Here is a 21,926-nt window from a genome sequence, read left to right as displayed (position 1 = left end):
TGTGGTGGAGAGCAAAACAGCCGTTTCAGAGCGATAGGATGCTTTTTTGCACATTTCGACTTAAAAAGGCCCTGTCCTCACTGAATATTGAGCTGCAATGTGTGATTTGGATGAGGTTTTATCATTACAAGCTCGCATGGGATGTGTAATGAGGGAAAAAGCATGATTTTTATCCTCCACGAGAGGGGCCCTGACAGCGCCCCATTCATCCGGCTGAACGCGCATCCTCGCCGGCTTCAAATGCTCGGGCGAGCCGCTAGGATTGCTCTGCACCACCGGTCCCGTTCCGAGGCAGCTACCTGCGTGAAACTGCACAATATGCTCACAAGCACCCTGTTCTTCTCATGTAGAGGCAAGAAAGAGGCAGAATCGGTCTAATTCGGCCAGTCTGACAGTAAATGTGGTGGAGAGCAAAACAGCCGTTTCAGAGCGATAGGATGCTTTTTTGCACATTTCGACTTAAAAAGGCCCTGTCCTCACTGAATATTGAGCTGCAATGTGTGATTTGGATGAGGTTTTATCATTACAAGCTCGCATGGGATGTGTAATGAGGGAAAAAGCATGATTTTTATCCTCCACGAGAGGGGCCCTGACAGCGCCCCATTCATCCGGCTGAACGCGCACCCTCGCCGGCTTCCACTGCTCGGGCGAGCCGCTAGGATTGCTCTGCCCCACCGGTCCCGTTCCAAGCCAGCTACCTGCGTGAAACTGCACAATATGCTCACAAGCACCCTGTTCTTCACATGTAGAGGCAAGAAAGAGGCAGAATCGGTCTAATTCGGCCAGTCTGACAGTAAATGTGGTGGAGAGCAAAACAGCCGTTTCAGAGCGATAGGATTCTTTTTTGCACATTTCGACTTAAAAAGGCCCTGTCCTCACTGAATATTGAGCTGCAATGTGTGATTTGGATGAGGTTTCATCATTACAAGCTCGCATGGGATGTGTAATGAGGGAAAAAGCATGATTTTTATCCTCCACGAGAGGGGCCCTGACAGCGCCCCATTCATCCGGCTGAACGCGCACCCTCGCCGGCTTCCACTGCTCGGGCGAGCCGCTAGGATTGCTCTGCCCCACCGGTCCCGTTCCAAGGCAGCTACCTGCGTGAAACTGCACAATATGCTCACAAGCACCCTGTTCTTCACATGTAGAGGCAAGAAAGAGGCAGAATCGGTCTAATTCGGCCAGTCTGACAGTAAATGTGGTGGAGAGCAAAACAGCCGTTTCAGAGCGATAGGATGCTTTTTTGCACATTTCGACTTAAAAAGGCCCTGTCCTCACTGAATATTGAGCTGCAATGTGTGATTTGGATGAGGTTTTATCATTACAAGCTCGCATGGGATGTGTAATGAGGGAAAAAGCATGATTTTTATCCTCCACGAGAGGGGCCCTGACAGCGCCCCATTCATCCGGCTGAACGCGCACCCTCGCCGGCTTCCACTGCTCGGGCGAGCCGCTAGGATTGCTCTGCCCCTCCGGTCCCGTTCCAAGGCAGCTACCTGCGTGAAACTGCACAATATGCTCACAAGCACCCTGTTCTTCACATGTAGAGGCAAGAAAGAGGCAGAATCGGTCTAATTCGGCCAGTCTGACAGTAAATGTGGTGGAGAGCAAAACAGCCGTTTCAGAGCGATAGGATGCTTTTTTGCACATTTCGACTTAAAAAGGCCCTGTCCTCACTGAATATTGAGCTGCAATGTGTGATTTGGATGAGGTTTTATCATTACAAGCTCGCATGGGATGTGTAATGAGGGAAAAAGCATGATTTTTATCCTCCACGAGAGGGGCCCTGACAGCGCCCCATTCATCCGGCTGAACGCGCATCCTCGCCGGCTTCAAATGCTCGGGCGAGCCGCTAGGATTGCTCTGCACCACCGGTCCCGTTCCGAGGCAGCTACCTGCGTGAAACTGCACAATATGCTCACAAGCACCCTGTTCTTCTCATGTAGAGGCAAGAAAGAGGCAGAATCGGTCTAATTCGGCCAGTCTGACAGTAAATGTGGTGGAGAGCAAAACAGCCGTTTCAGAGCGATAGGATGCTTTTTTGCACATTTCGACTTAAAAAGGCCCTGTCCTCACTGAATATTGAGCTGCAATGTGTGATTTGGATGAGGTTTTATCATTACAAGCTCGCATGGGATGTGTAATGAGGGAAAAAGCATGATTTTTATCCTCCACGAGAGGGGCCCTGACAGCGCCCCATTCATCCGGCTGAACGCGCACCCTCGCCGGCTTCCACTGCTCGGGCGAGCCGCTAGGATTGCTCTGCCCCACCGGTCCCGTTCCAAGCCAGCTACCTGCGTGAAACTGCACAATATGCTCACAAGCACCCTGTTCTTCACATGTAGAGGCAAGAAAGAGGCAGAATCGGTCTAATTCGGCCAGTCTGACAGTAAATGTGGTGGAGAGCAAAACAGCCGTTTCAGAGCGATAGGATTCTTTTTTGCACATTTCGACTTAAAAAGGCCCTGTCCTCACTGAATATTGAGCTGCAATGTGTGATTTGGATGAGGTTTCATCATTACAAGCTCGCATGGGATGTGTAATGAGGGAAAAAGCATGATTTTTATCCTCCACGAGAGGGGCCCTGACAGCGCCCCATTCATCCGGCTGAACGCGCACCCTCGCCGGCTTCCACTGCTCGGGCGAGCCGCTAGGATTGCTCTGCCCCACCGGTCCCGTTCCAAGCCAGCTACCTGCGTGAAACTGCACAATATGCTCACAAGCACCCTGTTCTTCACATGTAGAGGCAAGAAAGAGGCAGAATCGGTCTAATTCGGCCAGTCTGACAGTAAATGTGGTGGAGAGCAAAACAGCCGTTTCAGAGCGATAGGATGCTTTTTTGCACATTTCGACTTAAAAAGGCCCTGTCCTCACTGAATATTGAGCTGCAATGTGTGATTTGGATGAGGTTTCATCATTACAAGCTCGCATGGGATGTGTAATGAGGGAAAAAGCATGATTTTTATCCTCCACGAGAGGGGCCCTGACAGCGCCCCATTCATCCGGCTGAACGCGCACCCTCGCCGGCTTCCACTGCTCGGGCGAGCCGCTAGGATTGCTCTGCCCCACCGGTCCCGTTCCAAGGCAGCTACCTGCGTGAAACTGCACAATATGCTCACAAGCACCCTGTTCTTCACATGTAGAGGCAAGAAAGAGGCAGAATCGGTCTAATTCGGCCAGTCTGACAGTAAATGTGGTGGAGAGCAAAACAGCCGTTTCAGAGCGATAGGATGCTTTTTTGCACATTTCGACTTAAAAAGGCCCTGTCCTCACTGAATATTGAGCTGCAATGTGTGATTTGGATGAGGTTTCATCATTACAAGCTCGCATGGGATGTGTAATGAGGGAAAAAGCATGATTTTTATCCTCCACGAGAGGGGCCGTGACAGCGCCCCATTCATACGGCTGAACGCGCACCCTCGCCGGCTTCCACTGCTCGGGCGAGCCGCTAGGATTGCTCTGCCCCACCGGTCCCGTTCCAAGCCAGCTACCTGCGTGAAACTGCACAATATGCTCACAAGCACCCTGTTCTTCACATGTAGAGGCAAGAAAGAGGCAGAATCGGTCTAATTCGGCCAGTCTGACAGTAAATGTGGTGGAGAGCAAAACAGCCGTTTCAGAGCGATAGGATGCTTTTTTGCACATTTCGACTTAAAAAGGCCCTGTCCTCACTGAATATTGAGCTGCAATGTGTGATTTGGATGAGGTTTTATGATTACAAGCTCGCATGGGATGTGTAATGAGGGAAAAAGCATGATTTTTATCCTCCACGAGAGGGGCCCTGACAGCGCCCCATTCATCCGGCTGAACGCGCACCCTCGCCGGCTTCCACTGCTCGGGCGAGCCGCTAGGATTGCTCTGCCCCACCGGTCCCGTTCCAAGCCAGCTACCTGCGTGAAACTGCACAATATGCTCACAAGCACCCTGTTCTTCACATGTAGAGGCAAGAAAGAGGCAGAATCGGTCTAATTCGGCCAGTCTGACAGTAAATGTGGTGGAGAGCAAAACAGCCGTTTCAGAGCGATAGGATGCTTTTTTGCACATTTCGACTTAAAAAGGCCCTGTCCTCACTGAATATTGAGCTGCAATGTGTGATTTGGATGAGGTTTTATCATTACAAGCTCGCATGGGATGTGTAATGAGGGAAAAAGCATGATTTTTATCCTCCACGAGAGGGGCCCTGACAGCGCCCCATTCATCCGGCTGAACGCGCATCCTCGCCGGCTTCAAATGCTCGGGCGAGCCGCTAGGATTGCTCTGCACCACCGGTCCCGTTCCGAGGCAGCTACCTGCGTGAAACTGCACAATATGCTCACAAGCACCCTGTTCTTCTCATGTAGAGGCAAGAAAGAGGCAGAATCGGTCTAATTCGGCCAGTCTGACAGTAAATGTGGTGGAGAGCAAAACAGCCGTTTCAGAGCGATAGGATGCTTTTTTGCACATTTCGACTTAAAAAGGCCCTGTCCTCACTGAATATTGAGCTGCAATGTGTGATTTGGATGAGGTTTTATCATTACAAGCTCGCATGGGATGTGTAATGAGGGAAAAAGCATGATTTTTATCCTCCACGAGAGGGGCCCTGACAGCGCCCCATTCATCCGGCTGAACGCGCACCCTCGCCGGCTTCCACTGCTCGGGCGAGCCGCTAGGATTGCTCTGCCCCACCGGTCCCGTTCCAAGCCAGCTACCTGCGTGAAACTGCACAATATGCTCACAAGCACCCTGTTCTTCACATGTAGAGGCAAGAAAGAGGCAGAATCGGTCTAATTCGGCCAGTCTGACAGTAAATGTGGTGGAGAGCAAAACAGCCGTTTCAGAGCGATAGGATTCTTTTTTGCACATTTCGACTTAAAAAGGCCCTGTCCTCACTGAATATTGAGCTGCAATGTGTGATTTGGATGAGGTTTCATCATTACAAGCTCGCATGGGATGTGTAATGAGGGAAAAAGCATGATTTTTATCCTCCACGAGAGGGGCCCTGACAGCGCCCCATTCATCCGGCTGAACGCGCACCCTCGCCGGCTTCCACTGCTCGGGCGAGCCGCTAGGATTGCTCTGCCCCACCGGTCCCGTTCCAAGCCAGCTACCTGCGTGAAACTGCACAATATGCTCACAAGCACCCTGTTCTTCACATGTAGAGGCAAGAAAGAGGCAGAATCGGTCTAATTCGGCCAGTCTGACAGTAAATGTGGTGGAGAGCAAAACAGCCGTTTCAGAGCGATAGGATGCTTTTTTGCACATTTCGACTTAAAAAGGCCCTGTCCTCACTGAATATTGAGCTGCAATGTGTGATTTGGATGAGGTTTCATCATTACAAGCTCGCATGGGATGTGTAATGAGGGAAAAAGCATGATTTTTATCCTCCACGAGAGGGGCCCTGACAGCGCCCCATTCATCCGGCTGAACGCGCACCCTCGCCGGCTTCCACTGCTCGGGCGAGCCGCTAGGATTGCTCTGCCCCACCGGTCCCGTTCCAAGGCAGCTACCTGCGTGAAACTGCACAATATGCTCACAAGCACCCTGTTCTTCACATGTAGAGGCAAGAAAGAGGCAGAATCGGTCTAATTCGGCCAGTCTGACAGTAAATGTGGTGGAGAGCAAAACAGCCGTTTCAGAGCGATAGGATGCTTTTTTGCACATTTCGACTTAAAAAGGCCCTGTCCTCACTGAATATTGAGCTGCAATGTGTGATTTGGATGAGGTTTTATCATTACAAGCTCGCATGGGATGTGTAATGAGGGAAAAAGCATGATTTTTATCCTCCACGAGAGGGGCCCTGACAGCGCCCCATTCATCCGGCTGAACGCGCATCCTCGCCGGCTTCAAATGCTCGGGCGAGCCGCTAGGATTGCTCTGCACCACCGGTCCCGTTCCGAGGCAGCTACCTGCGTGAAACTGCACAATATGCTCACAAGCACCCTGTTCTTCTCATGTAGAGGCAAGAAAGAGGCAGAATCGGTCTAATTCGGCCAGTCTGACAGTAAATGTGGTGGAGAGCAAAACAGCCGTTTCAGAGCGATAGGATGCTTTTTTGCACATTTCGACTTAAAAAGGCCCTGTCCTCACTGAATATTGAGCTGCAATGTGTGATTTGGATGAGGTTTTATCATTACAAGCTCGCATGGGATGTGTAATGAGGGAAAAAGCATGATTTTTATCCTCCACGAGAGGGGCCCTGACAGCGCCCCATTCATCCGGCTGAACGCGCACCCTCGCCGGCTTCCACTGCTCGGGCGAGCCGCTAGGATTGCTCTGCCCCACCGGTCCCGTTCCAAGCCAGCTACCTGCGTGAAACTGCACAATATGCTCACAAGCACCCTGTTCTTCACATGTAGAGGCAAGAAAGAGGCAGAATCGGTCTAATTCGGCCAGTCTGACAGTAAATGTGGTGGAGAGCAAAACAGCCGTTTCAGAGCGATAGGATTCTTTTTTGCACATTTCGACTTAAAAAGGCCCTGTCCTCACTGAATATTGAGCTGCAATGTGTGATTTGGATGAGGTTTCATCATTACAAGCTCGCATGGGATGTGTAATGAGGGAAAAAGCATGATTTTTATCCTCCACGAGAGGGGCCCTGACAGCGCCCCATTCATCCGGCTGAACGCGCACCCTCGCCGGCTTCCACTGCTCGGGCGAGCCGCTAGGATTGCTCTGCCCCACCGGTCCCGTTCCAAGGCAGCTACCTGCGTGAAACTGCACAATATGCTCACAAGCACCCTGTTCTTCACATGTAGAGGCAAGAAAGAGGCAGAATCGGTCTAATTCGGCCAGTCTGACAGTAAATGTGGTGGAGAGCAAAACAGCCGTTTCAGAGCGATAGGATGCTTTTTTGCACATTTCGACTTAAAAAGGCCCTGTCCTCACTGAATATTGAGCTGCAATGTGTGATTTGGATGAGGTTTTATCATTACAAGCTCGCATGGGATGTGTAATGAGGGAAAAAGCATGATTTTTATCCTCCACGAGAGGGGCCCTGACAGCGCCCCATTCATCCGGCTGAACGCGCACCCTCGCCGGCTTCCACTGCTCGGGCGAGCCGCTAGGATTGCTCTGCCCCACCGGTCCCGTTCCAAGCCAGCTACCTGCGTGAAACTGCACAATATGCTCACAAGCACCCTGTTCTTCACATGTAGAGGCAAGAAAGAGGCAGAATCGGTCTAATTCGGCCAGTCTGACAGTAAATGTGGTGGAGAGCAAAACAGCCGTTTCAGAGCGATAGGATGCTTTTTTGCACATTTCGACTTAAAAAGGCCCTGTCCTCACTGAATATTGAGCTGCAATGTGTGATTTGGATGAGGTTTTATCATTACAAGCTCGCATGGGATGTGTAATGAGGGAAAAAGCATGATTTTTATCCTCCACGAGAGGGGCCCTGACAGCGCCCCATTCATCCGGCTGAACGCGCATCCTCGCCGGCTTCAAATGCTCGGGCGAGCCGCTAGGATTGCTCTGCACCACCGGTCCCGTTCCGAGGCAGCTACCTGCGTGAAACTGCACAATATGCTCACAAGCACCCTGTTCTTCTCATGTAGAGGCAAGAAAGAGGCAGAATCGGTCTAATTCGGCCAGTCTGACAGTAAATGTGGTGGAGAGCAAAACAGCCGTTTCAGAGCGATAGGATGCTTTTTTGCACATTTCGACTTAAAAAGGCCCTGTCCTCACTGAATATTGAGCTGCAATGTGTGATTTGGATGAGGTTTTATCATTACAAGCTCGCATGGGATGTGTAATGAGGGAAAAAGCATGATTTTTATCCTCCACGAGAGGGGCCCTGACAGCGCCCCATTCATCCGGCTGAACGCGCACCCTCGCCGGCTTCCACTGCTCGGGCGAGCCGCTAGGATTGCTCTGCCCCACCGGTCCCGTTCCAAGCCAGCTACCTGCGTGAAACTGCACAATATGCTCACAAGCACCCTGTTCTTCACATGTAGAGGCAAGAAAGAGGCAGAATCGGTCTAATTCGGCCAGTCTGACAGTAAATGTGGTGGAGAGCAAAACAGCCGTTTCAGAGCGATAGGATTCTTTTTTGCACATTTCGACTTAAAAAGGCCCTGTCCTCACTGAATATTGAGCTGCAATGTGTGATTTGGATGAGGTTTCATCATTACAAGCTCGCATGGGATGTGTAATGAGGGAAAAAGCATGATTTTTATCCTCCACGAGAGGGGCCCTGACAGCGCCCCATTCATCCGGCTGAACGCGCACCCTCGCCGGCTTCCACTGCTCGGGCGAGCCGCTAGGATTGCTCTGCCCCACCGGTCCCGTTCCAAGCCAGCTACCTGCGTGAAACTGCACAATATGCTCACAAGCACCCTGTTCTTCACATGTAGAGGCAAGAAAGAGGCAGAATCGGTCTAATTCGGCCAGTCTGACAGTAAATGTGGTGGAGAGCAAAACAGCCGTTTCAGAGCGATAGGATGCTTTTTTGCACATTTCGACTTAAAAAGGCCCTGTCCTCACTGAATATTGAGCTGCAATGTGTGATTTGGATGAGGTTTCATCATTACAAGCTCGCATGGGATGTGTAATGAGGGAAAAAGCATGATTTTTATCCTCCACGAGAGGGGCCCTGACAGCGCCCCATTCATCCGGCTGAACGCGCACCCTCGCCGGCTTCCACTGCTCGGGCGAGCCGCTAGGATTGCTCTGCCCCACCGGTCCCGTTCCAAGGCAGCTACCTGCGTGAAACTGCACAATATGCTCACAAGCACCCTGTTCTTCACATGTAGAGGCAAGAAAGAGGCAGAATCGGTCTAATTCGGCCAGTCTGACAGTAAATGTGGTGGAGAGCAAAACAGCCGTTTCAGAGCGATAGGATGCTTTTTTGCACATTTCGACTTAAAAAGGCCCTGTCCTCACTGAATATTGAGCTGCAATGTGTGATTTGGATGAGGTTTTATCATTACAAGCTCGCATGGGATGTGTAATGAGGGAAAAAGCATGATTTTTATCCTCCACGAGAGGGGCCCTGACAGCGCCCCATTCATCCGGCTGAACGCGCACCCTCGCCGGCTTCCACTGCTCGGGCGAGCCGCTAGGATTGCTCTGCCCCACCGGTCCCGTTCCAAGGCAGCTACCTGCGTGAAACTGCACAATATGCTCACAAGCACCCTGTTCTTCACATGTAGAGGCAAGAAAGAGGCAGAATCGGTCTAATTCGGCCAGTCTGACAGTAAATGTGGTGGAGAGCAAAACAGCCGTTTCAGAGCGATAGGATGCTTTTTTGCACATTTCGACTTAAAAAGGCCCTGTCCTCACTGAATATTGAGCTGCAATGTGTGATTTGGATGAGGTTTTATCATTACAAGCTCGCATGGGATGTGTAATGAGGGAAAAAGCATGATTTTTATCCTCCACGAGAGGGGCCCTGACAGCGCCCCATTCATCCGGCTGAACGCGCACCCTCGCCGGCTTCCACTGCTCGGGCGAGCCGCTAGGATTGCTCTGCCCCACCGGTCCCGTTCCAAGGCAGCTACCTGCGTGAAACTGCACAATATGCTCACAAGCACCCTGTTCTTCACATGTAGAGGCAAGAAAGAGGCAGAATCGGTCTAATTCGGCCAGTCTGACAGTAAATGTGGTGGAGAGCAAAACAGCCGTTTCAGAGCGATAGGATGCTTTTTTGCACATTTCGACTTAAAAAGGCCCTGTCCTCACTGAATATTGAGCTGCAATGTGTGATTTGGATGAGGTTTTATCATTACAAGCTCGCATGGGATGTGTAATGAGGGAAAAAGCATGATTTTTATCCTCCACGAGAGGGGCCCTGACAGCGCCCCATTCATCCGGCTGAACGCGCACCCTCGCCGGCTTCCACTGCTCGGGCGAGCCGCTAGGATTGCTCTGCCCCACCGGTCCCGTTCCAAGGCAGCTACCTGCGTGAAACTGCACAATATGCTCACAAGCACCCTGTTCTTCACATGTAGAGGCAAGAAAGAGGCAGAATCGGTCTAATTCGGCCAGTCTGACAGTAAATGTGGTGGAGAGCAAAACAGCCGTTTCAGAGCGATAGGATGCTTTTTTGCACATTTCGACTTAAAAAGGCCCTGTCCTCACTGAATATTGAGCTGCAATGTGTGATTTGGATGAGGTTTTATCATTACAAGCTCGCATGGGATGTGTAATGAGGGAAAAAGCATGATTTTTATCCTCCACGAGAGGGGCCCTGACAGCGCCCCATTCATCCGGCTGAACGCGCACCCTCGCCGGCTTCCACTGCTCGGGCGAGCCGCTAGGATTGCTCTGCCCCACCGGTCCCGTTCCAAGGCAGCTACCTGCGTGAAACTGCACAATATGCTCACAAGCACCCTGTTCTTCACATGTAGAGGCAAGAAAGAGGCAGAATCGGTCTAATTCGGCCAGTCTGACAGTAAATGTGGTGGAGAGCAAAACAGCCGTTTCAGAGCGATAGGATGCTTTTTTGCACATTTCGACTTAAAAAGGCCCTGTCCTCACTGAATATTGAGCTGCAATGTGTGATTTGGATGAGGTTTTATCATTACAAGCTCGCATGGGATGTGTAATGAGGGAAAAAGCATGATTTTTATCCTCCACGAGAGGGGCCCTGACAGCGCCCCATTCATCCGGCTGAACGCGCACCCTCGCCGGCTTCCACTGCTCGGGCGAGCCGCTAGGATTGCTCTGCCCCACCGGTCCCGTTCCAAGGCAGCTACCTGCGTGAAACTGCACAATATGCTCACAAGCACCCTGTTCTTCACATGTAGAGGCAAGAAAGAGGCAGAATCGGTCTAATTCGGCCAGTCTGACAGTAAATGTGGTGGAGAGCAAAACAGCCGTTTCAGAGCGATAGGATGCTTTTTTGCACATTTCGACTTAAAAAGGCCCTGTCCTCACTGAATATTGAGCTGCAATGTGTGATTTGGATGAGGTTTTATCATTACAAGCTCGCATGGGATGTGTAATGAGGGAAAAAGCATGATTTTTATCCTCCACGAGAGGGGCCCTGACAGCGCCCCATTCATCCGGCTGAACGCGCACCCTCGCCGGCTTCCACTGCTCGGGCGAGCCGCTAGGATTGCTCTGCCCCACCGGTCCCGTTCCAAGGCAGCTACCTGCGTGAAACTGCACAATATGCTCACAAGCACCCTGTTCTTCACATGTAGAGGCAAGAAAGAGGCAGAATCGGTCTAATTCGGCCAGTCTGACAGTAAATGTGGTGGAGAGCAAAACAGCCGTTTCAGAGCGATAGGATGCTTTTTTGCACATTTCGACTTAAAAAGGCCCTGTCCTCACTGAATATTGAGCTGCAATGTGTGATTTGGATGAGGTTTTATCATTACAAGCTCGCATGGGATGTGTAATGAGGGAAAAAGCATGATTTTTATCCTCCACGAGAGGGGCCCTGACAGCGCCCCATTCATCCGGCTGAACGCGCACCCTCGCCGGCTTCCACTGCTCGGGCGAGCCGCTAGGATTGCTCTGCCCCACCGGTCCCGTTCCAAGGCAGCTACCTGCGTGAAACTGCACAATATGCTCACAAGCACCCTGTTCTTCACATGTAGAGGCAAGAAAGAGGCAGAATCGGTCTAATTCGGCCAGTCTGACAGTAAATGTGGTGGAGAGCAAAACAGCCGTTTCAGAGCGATAGGATGCTTTTTTGCACATTTCGACTTAAAAAGGCCCTGTCCTCACTGAATATTGAGCTGCAATGTGTGATTTGGATGAGGTTTTATCATTACAAGCTCGCATGGGATGTGTAATGAGGGAAAAAGCATGATTTTTATCCTCCACGAGAGGGGCCCTGACAGCGCCCCATTCATCCGGCTGAACGTGCACCCTCGCCGGCTTCCACTGCTCGGGCGAGCCGCTAGGATTGCTCTGCCCCACCGGTCCCGTTCCAAGCCAGCTACCTGCGTGAAACTGCACAATATGCTCACAAGCACCCTGTTCTTCACATGTAGAGGCAAGAAAGAGGCAGAATCGGTCTAATTCGGCCAGTCTGACAGTAAATGTGGTGGAGAGCAAAACAGCCGTTTCAGAGCGATAGGATGCTTTTTTTGCACATTTCGACTTAAAAAGGCCCTGTCCTCACTGAATATTGAGCTGCAATGTGTGATTTGGATGAGGTTTTATCATTACAAGCTCGCATGGGATGTGTAATGAGGGAAAAAGCATGATTTTTATCCTCCACGAGAGGGGCCCTGACAGCGCCCCATTCATCCGGCTGAACGCGCACCCTCGCCGGCTTCCACTGCTCGGGCGAGCCGCTAGGATTGCTCTGCCCCACCGGTCCCGTTCCAAGCCAGCTACCTGCGTGAAACTGCACAATATGCTCACAAGCACCCTGTTCTTCACATGTAGAGGCAAGAAAGAGGCAGAATCGGTCTAATTCGGCCAGTCTGACAGTAAATGTGGTGGAGAGCAAAACAGCCGTTTCAGAGCGATAGGATGCTTTTTTGCACATTTCGACTTAAAAAGGCCCTGTCCTCACTGAATATTGAGCTGCAATGTGTGATTTGGATGAGGTTTCATCATTACAAGCTCGCATGGGATGTGTAATGAGGGAAAAAGCATGATTTTTATCCTCCACGAGAGGGGCCCTGACAGCGCCCCATTCATCCGGCTGAACGCGCACCCTCGCCGGCTTCCACTGCTCGGGCGAGCCGCTAGGATTGCTCTGCCCCACCGGTCCCGTTCCAAGGCAGCTACCTGCGTGAAACTGCACAATATGCTCACAAGCACCCTGTTCTTCACATGTAGAGGCAAGAAAGAGGCAGAATCGGTCTAATTCGGCCAGTCTGACAGTAAATGTGGTGGAGAGCAAAACAGCCGTTTCAGAGCGATAGGATGCTTTTTTGCACATTTCGACTTAAAAAGGCCCTGTCCTCACTGAATATTGAGCTGCAATGTGTGATTTGGATGAGGTTTTATCATTACAAGCTCGCATGGGATGTGTAATGAGGGAAAAAGCATGATTTTTATCCTCCACGAGAGGGGCCCTGACAGCGCCCCATTCATCCGGCTGAACGCGCACCCTCGCCGGCTTCCACTGCTCGGGCGAGCCGCTAGGATTGCTCTGCCCCACCGGTCCCGTTCCAAGGCAGCTACCTGCGTGAAACTGCACAATATGCTCACAAGCACCCTGTTCTTCACATGTAGAGGCAAGAAAGAGGCAGAATCGGTCTAATTCGGCCAGTCTGACAGTAAATGTGGTGGAGAGCAAAACAGCCGTTTCAGAGCGATAGGATGCTTTTTTGCACATTTCGACTTAAAAAGGCCCTGTCCTCACTGAATATTGAGCTGCAATGTGTGATTTGGATGAGGTTTTATCATTACAAGCTCGCATGGGATGTGTAATGAGGGAAAAAGCATGATTTTTATCCTCCACGAGAGGGGCCCTGACAGCGCCCCATTCATCCGGCTGAACGCGCACCCTCGCCGGCTTCCACTGCTCGGGCGAGCCGCTAGGATTGCTCTGCCCCACCGGTCCCGTTCCAAGCCAGCTACCTGCGTGAAACTGCACAATATGCTCACAAGCACCCTGTTCTTCACATGTAGAGGCAAGAAAGAGGCAGAATCGGTCTAATTCGGCCAGTCTGACAGTAAATGTGGTGGAGAGCAAAACAGCCGTTTCAGAGCGATAGGATTCTTTTTTGCACATTTCGACTTAAAAAGGCCCTGTCCTCACTGAATATTGAGCTGCAATGTGTGATTTGGATGAGGTTTCATCATTACAAGCTCGCATGGGATGTGTAATGAGGGAAAAAGCATGATTTTTATCCTCCACGAGAGGGGCCCTGACAGCGCCCCATTCATCCGGCTGAACGCGCACCCTCGCCGGCTTCCACTGCTCGGGCGAGCCGCTAGGATTGCTCTGCCCCACCGGTCCCGTTCCAAGCCAGCTACCTGCGTGAAACTGCACAATATGCTCACAAGCACCCTGTTCTTCACATGTAGAGGCAAGAAAGAGGCAGAATCGGTCTAATTCGGCCAGTCTGACAGTAAATGTGGTGGAGAGCAAAACAGCCGTTTCAGAGCGATAGGATGCTTTTTTGCACATTTCGACTTAAAAAGGCCCTGTCCTCACTGAATATTGAGCTGCAATGTGTGATTTGGATGAGGTTTCATCATTACAAGCTCGCATGGGATGTGTAATGAGGGAAAAAGCATGATTTTTATCCTCCACGAGAGGGGCCCTGACAGCGCCCCATTCATCCGGCTGAACGCGCACCCTCGCCGGCTTCCACTGCTCGGGCGAGCCGCTAGGATTGCTCTGCCCCACCGGTCCCGTTCCAAGCCAGCTACCTGCGTGAAACTGCACAATATGCTCACAAGCACCCTGTTCTTCACATGTAGAGGCAAGAAAGAGGCAGAATCGGTCTAATTCGGCCAGTCTGACAGTAAATGTGGTGGAGAGCAAAACAGCCGTTTCAGAGCGATAGGATGCTTTTTTGCACATTTCGACTTAAAAAGGCCCTGTCCTCACTGAATATTGAGCTGCAATGTGTGATTTGGATGAGGTTTCATCATTACAAGCTCGCATGGGATGTGTAATGAGGGAAAAAGCATGATTTTTATCCTCCACGAGAGGGGCCCTGACAGCGCCCCATTCATCCGGCTGAACGCGCACCCTCGCCGGCTTCCACTGCTCGGGCGAGCCGCTAGGATTGCTCTGCCCCACCGGTCCCGTTCCAAGGCAGCTACCTGCTTGAAACTGCACAATATGCTCACAAGCACCCTGTTCTTCACATGTAGAGGCAAGAAAGAGGCAGAATCGGTCTAATTCGGCCAGTCTGACAGTAAATGTGGTGGAGAGCAAAACAGCCGTTTCAGAGCGATAGGATGCTTTTTTGCACATTTCGACTTAAAAAGGCCCTGTCCTCACTGAATATTGAGCTGCAATGTGTGATTTGGATGAGGTTTTATCATTACAAGCTCGCATGGGATGTGTAATGAGGGAAAAAGCATGATTTTTATCCTCCACGAGAGGGGCCCTGACAGCGCCCCATTCATCCGGCTGAACGCGCACCCTCGCCGGCTTCCACTGCTCGGGCGAGCCGCTAGGATTGCTCTGCCCCACCGGTCCCGTTCCAAGCCAGCTACCTGCGTGAAACTGCACAATATGCTCACAAGCACCCTGTTCTTCACATGTAGAGGCAAGAAAGAGGCAGAATCGGTCTAATTCGGCCAGTCTGACAGTAAATGTGGTGGAGAGCAAAACAGCCGTTTCAGAGCGATAGGATGCTTTTTTGCACATTTCGACTTAAAAAGGCCCTGTCCTCACTGAATATTGAGCTGCAATGTGTGATTTGGATGAGGTTTTATCATTACAAGCTCGCATGGGATGTGTAATGAGGGAAAAAGCATGATTTTTATCCTCCACGAGAGGGGCCCTGACAGCGCCCCATTCATCCGGCTGAACGCGCACCCTCGCCGGCTTCCACTGCTCGGGCGAGCCGCTAGGATTGCTCTGCCCCACCGGTCCCGTTCCAAGGCAGCTACCTGCGTGAAACTGCACAATATGCTCACAAGCACCCTGTTCTTCACATGTAGAGGCAAGAAAGAGGCAGAATCGGTCTAATTCGGCCAGTCTGACAGTAAATGTGGTGGAGAGCAAAACAGCCGTTTCAGAGCGATAGGATGCTTTTTTGCACATTTCGACTTAAAAAGGCCCTGTCCTCACTGAATATTGAGCTGCAATGTGTGATTTGGATGAGGTTTTATCATTACAAGCTCGCATGGGATGTGTAATGAGGGAAAAAGCATGATTTTTATCCTCCACGAGAGGGGCCCTGACAGCGCCCCATTCATCCGGCTGAACGCGCACCCTCGCCGGCTTCCACTGCTCGGGCGAGCCGCTAGGATTGCTCTGCCCCACCGGTCCCGTTCCAAGGCAGCTACCTGCTTGAAACTGCACAATATGCTCACAAGCACCCTGTTCTTCACATGTAGAGGCAAGAAAGAGGCAGAATCGGTCTTATTCGGCCAGTCTGACAGTAAATGTGGTGGAGAGCAAAACAGCCGTTTCAGAGCGATAGGATGCTTTTTTGCACATTTCGACTTAAAAAGGCCCTGTCCTCACTGAATATTGAGCTGCAATGTGTGATTTGGATGAGGTTTTATCATTACAAGCTCGCATGGGATGTGTAATGAGGGAAAAAGCATGATTTTTATCCTCCACGAGAGGGGCCCTGACAGCGCCCCATTCATCCGGCTGAACGCGCACCCTCGCCGGCTTCCACTGCTCGGGCGAGCCGCTAGGATTGCTCTGCCCCACCGGTCCCGTTCCAAGCCAGCTACCTGCTTGAAACTGCACAATATGCTCACAAGCACCCTGTTCTTCACATGTAGAGGCAAGAAAGAGGCAGAATCGGTCTAATTCGGCCAGTCTGACAGTAAATGTGGTGGAGAGCAAAACAGCCGTTTCAGAGCGATAGGATGCTTTTTTGCACATTTCGACTTAAAAAGGCCCTGTCCTCACTGAATATTGAGCTGCAATGTGTGATTTGGATGAGGTTTTATCATTACAAGCTCGCATGGGATGTGTAATGAGGGAAAAAGCATGATTTTTATCCTCCACGAGAGGGGCCCTGACAGCGCCCCATTCATCCGGCTGAACGCGCACCCTCGCCGGCTTCCACTGCTCGGGCGAGCCGCTAGGATTGCTCTGCCCCACCGGTCCCGTTCCAAGCCAGCTACCTGCGTGAAACTGCACAATATGCTCACAAGCACCCTGTTCTTCACATGTAGAGGCAAGAAAGAGGCAGAATCGGTCTAATTCGGCCAGTCTGACAGTAAATGTGGTGGAGAGCAAAACAGCCGTTTCAGAGCGATAGGATGCTTTTTTGCACATTTCGACTTAAAAAGGCCCTGTCCTCACTGAATATTGAGCTGCAATGTGTGATTTGGATGAGGTTTTATCATTACAAGCTCGCATGGGATGTGTAATGAGGGAAAAAGCATGATTTTTATCCTCCACGAGAGGGGCCCTGACAGCGCCCCATTCATCCGGCTGAACGCGCACCCTCGCCGGCTTCCACTGCTCGGGCGAGCCGCTAGGATTGCTCTGCCCCACCGGTCCCGTTCCAAGCCAGCTACCTGCGTGAAACTGCACAATATGCTCACAAGCACCCTGTTCTTCACATGTAGAGGCAAGAAAGAGGCAGAATCGGTCTAATTCGGCCAGTCTGACAGTAAATGTGGTGGAGAGCAAAACAGCCGTTTCAGAGCGATAGGATGCTTTTTTGCACATTTCGACTTAAAAAGGCCCTGTCCTCACTGAATATTGAGCTGCAATGTGTGATTTGGATGAGGTTTTATCATTACAAGCTCGCATGGGATGTGTAATGAGGGAAAAAGCATGATTTTTATCCTCCACGAGAGGGGCCCTGACAGCGCCCCATTCATCCGGCTGAACGCGCACCCTCGCCGGCTTCCACTGCTCGGGCGAGCCGCTAGGATTGCTCTGCCCCACCGGTCCCGTTCCAAGCCAGCTACCTGCGTGAAACTGCACAATATGCTCACAAGCACCCTGTTCTTCACATGTAGAGGCAAGAAAGAGGCAGAATCGGTCTAATTCGGCCAGTCTGACAGTAAATGTGGTGGAGAGCAAAACAGCCGTTTCAGAGCGATAGGATGCTTTTTTGCACATTTCGACTTAAAAAGGCCCTGTCCTCACTGAATATTGAGCTGCAATGTGTGATTTGGATGAGGTTTTATCATTACAAGCTCGCATGGGATGTGTAATGAGGGAAAAAGCATGATTTTTATCCTCCACGAGAGGGGCCCTGACAGCGCCCCATTCATCCGGCTGAACGCGCACCCTCGCCGGCTTCCACTGCTCGGGCGAGCCGCTAGGATTGCTCTGCCCCACCGGTCCCGTTCCAAGGCAGCTACCTGCTTGAAACTGCACAATAGGCTCACAAGCACCCTGTTCTTCACATGTAGAGGCAAGAAAGAGGCAGAATCGGTCTAATTCGGCCAGTCTGACAGTAAATGTGGTGGAGAGCAAAACAGCCGTTTCAGAGCGATAGGATGCTTTTTTGCACATTTCGACTTAAAAAGGCCCTGTCCTCACTGAATATTGAGCTGCAATGTGTGATTTGGATGAGGTTTTATCATTACAAGCTCGCATGGGATGTGTAATGAGGGAAAAAGCATGATTTTTATCTTCCACGAGAGGGGCCCTGACAGCGCCCCATTCATCCGGCTGAACGCGCACCCTCGCCGGCTTCCACTGCTCGGGCGAGCCGCTAGGATTGCTCTGCCCCACCGGTCCCGTTCCAAGCCAGCTACCTGCGTGAAACTGCACAATATGCTCACAAGCACCCTGTTCTTCACATGTAGAGGCAAGAAAGAGGCAGAATCGGTCTAATTCGGCCAGTCTGACAGTAAATGTGGTGGAGAGCAAAACAGCCGTTTCAGAGCGATAGGATGCTTTTTTGCACATTTCGACTTAAAAAGGCCCTGTCCTCACTGAATATTGAGCTGCAATGTGTGATTTGGATGAGGTTTTATCATTACAAGCTCGCATGGGATGTGTAATGAGGGAAAAAGCATGATTTTTATCCTCCACGAGAGGGGCCCTGACAGCGCCCCATTCATCCGGCTGAACGCGCACCCTCGCCGGCTTCCACTGCTCGGGCGAGCCGCTAGGATTGCTCTGCCCCACCGGTCCCGTTCCAAGCCAGCTACCTGCGTGAAACTGCACAATATGCTCACAAGCACCCTGTTCTTCACATGTAGAGGCAAGAAAGAGGCAGAATCGGTCTAATTCGGCCAGTCTGACAGTAAATGTGGTGGAGAGCAAAACAGCCGTTTCAGAGCGATAGGATGCTTTTTTGCACATTTCGACTTAAAAAGGCCCTGTCCTCACTGAATATTGAGCTGCAATGTGTGATTTGGATGAGGTTTTATCATTACAAGCTCGCATGGGATGTGTAATGAGGGAAAAAGCATGATTTTTATCCTCCACGAGAGGGGCCCTGACAGCGCCCCATTCATCCGGCTGAACGCGCACCCTCGCCGGCTTCCACTGCTCGGGCGAGCCGCTAGGATTGCTCTGCCCCACCGGTCCCGTTCCAAGCCAGCTACCTGCGTGAAACTGCACAATATGCTCACAAGCACCCTGTTCTTCACATGTAGAGGCAAGAAAGAGGCAGAATCGGTCTAATTCGGCCAGTCTGACAGTAAATGTGGTGGAGAGCAAAACAGCCGTTTCAGAGCGATAGGATGCTTTTTTGCACATTTCGACTTAAAAAGGCCCTGTCCTCACTGAATATTGAGCTGCAATGTGTGATTTGGATGAGGTTTTATCATTACAAGCTCGCATGGGATGTGTAATGAGGGAAAAAGCATGATTTTTATCCTCCACGAGAGGGGCCCTGACAGCGCCCCATTCATCCGGCTGAACGCGCACCCTCGCCGGCTTCCACTGCTCGGGCGAGCCGCTAGGATTGCTCTGCCCCACCGGTCCCGTTCCAAGCCAGCTACCTGCGTGAAACTGCACAATATGCTCACAAGCACCCTGTTCTTCACATGTAGAGGCAAGAAAGAGGCAGAATCGGTCTAATTCGGCCAGTCTGACAGTAAATGTGGTGGAGAGCAAAACAGCCGTTTCAGAGCGATAGGATGCTTTTTTGCACATTTCGACTTAAAAAGGCCCTGTCCTCACTGAATATTGAGCTGCAATGTGTGATTTGGATGAGGTTTTATCATTACAAGCTCGCATGGGATGTGTAATGAGGGAAAAAGCATGATTTTTATCCTCCACGAGAGGGGCCCTGACAGCGCCCCATTCATCCGGCTGAACGCGCACCCTCGCCGGCTTCCACTGCTCGGGCGAGCCGCTAGGATTGCTCTGCCCCACCGGTCCCGTTCCAAGCCAGCTACCTGCGTGAAACTGCACAATATGCTCACAAGCACCCTGTTCTTCACATGTAGAGGCAAGAAAGAGGCAGAATCGGTCTAATTCGGCCAGTCTGACAGTAAATGTGGTGGAGAGCAAAACAGCCGTTTCAGAGCGATAGGATGCTTTTTTGCACATTTCGACTTAAAAAGGCCCTGTCCTCACTGAATATTGAGCTGCAATGTGTGATTTGGATGAGGTTTTATCATTACAAGCTCGCATGGGATGTGTAATGAGGGAAAAAGCATGATTTTTATCCTCCACGAGAGGGGCCCTGACAGCGCCCCATTCATCCGGCTGAACGCGCACCCTCGCCGGCTTCCACTGCTCGGGCGAGCCGCTAGGATTGCTCTGCCCCACCGGTCCCGTTCCAAGCCAGCTACCTGCGTGAAACTGCACAATATGCTCACAAGCACCCTGTTCTTCACATGTAGAGGCAAGAAAGAGGCAGAATCGGTCTAATTCGGCCAGTCTGACAGTAAATGTGGTGGAGAGCAAAACAGCCGTTTCAGAGCGATAGGATGCTTTTTTGCACATTTCGACTTAAAAAGGCCCTGTCCTCACTGAATATTGAGCTGCAATGTGTGATTTGGATGAGGTTTTATCATTACAAGCTCGCATGGGATGTGTAATGAGGGAAAAAGCATGATTTTTATCCTCCACGAGAGGGGCCCTGACAGCGCCCCATTCATCCGGCTGAACGCGCACCCTCGCCGGCTTCCACTGCTCGGGCGAGCCGCTAGGATTGCTCTGCCCCACCGGTCCCGTTCCAAGCCAGCTACCTGCTTGAAACTGCACAATATGCTCACAAGCACCCTGTTCTTCACATGTAGAGGCAAGAAAGAGGCAGAATCGGTCTAATTCGGCCAGTCTGACAGTAAATGTGGTGGAGAGCAAAACAGCCGTTTCAGAGCGATAGGATGCTTTTTTGCACATTTCGACTTAAAAAGGCCCTGTCCTCACTGAATATTGAGCTGCAATGTGTGATTTGGATGAGGTTTTATCATTACAAGCTCGCATGGGATGTGTAATGAGGGAAAAAGCATGATTTTTATCCTCCACGAGAGGGGCCCTGACAGCGCCCCATTCATCCGGCTGAACGCGCACCCTCGCCGGCTTCCACTGCTCGGGCGAGCCGCTAGGATTGCTCTGCCCCACCGGTCCCGTTCCAAGCCAGCTACCTGCTTGAAACTGCACAATATGCTCACAAGCACCCTGTTCTTCACATGTAGAGGCAAGAAAGAGGCAGAATCGGTCTAATTCGGCCAGTCTGACAGTAAATGTGGTGGAGAGCAAAACAGCCGTTTCAGAGCGATAGGATGCTTTTTTGCACATTTCGACTTAAAAAGGCCCTGTCCTCACTGAATATTGAGCTGCAATGTGTGATTTGGATGAGGTTTTATCATTACAAGCTCGCATGGGATGTGTAATGAGGGAAAAAGCATGATTTTTATCCTCCACGAGAGGGGCCCTGACAGCGCCCCATTCATCCGGCTGAACGCGCACCCTCGCCGGCTTCCACTGCTCGGGCGAGCCGCTAGGATTGCTCTGCCCCACCGGTCCCGTTCCAAGCCAGCTACCTGCGTGAAACTGCACAATATGCTCACAAGCACCCTGTTCTTCACATGTAGAGGCAAGAAAGAGGCAGAATCGGTCTAATTCGGCCAGTCTGACAGTAAATGTGGTGGAGAGCAAAACAGCCGTTTCAGAGCGATAGGATGCTTTTTTGCACATTTCGACTTAAAAAGGCCCTGTCCTCACTGAATATTGAGCTGCAATGTGTGATTTGGATGAGGTTTCATCATTACAAGCTCGCATGGGATGTGTAATGAGGGAAAAAGCATGATTTTTATCCTCCACGAGAGGGGCCCTGACAGCGCCCCATTCATCCGGCTGAACGCGCACCCTCGCCGGCTTCCACTGCTCGGGCGAGCCGCTAGGATTGCTCTGCCCCACCGGTCCCGTTCCAAGCCAGCTACCTGCGTGAAACTGCACAATATGCTCACAAGCACCCTGTTCTTCACATGTAGAGGCAAGAAAGAGGCAGAATCGGTCTAAT

Source organism: Chelon labrosus (assembly GCF_963514085.1).
Source record: "Chelon labrosus genome assembly, chromosome: 13".
Taxonomy (NCBI): domain Eukaryota; kingdom Metazoa; phylum Chordata; class Actinopteri; order Mugiliformes; family Mugilidae; genus Chelon; species Chelon labrosus.
This window is presented reverse-complemented; position numbering follows the sequence as displayed.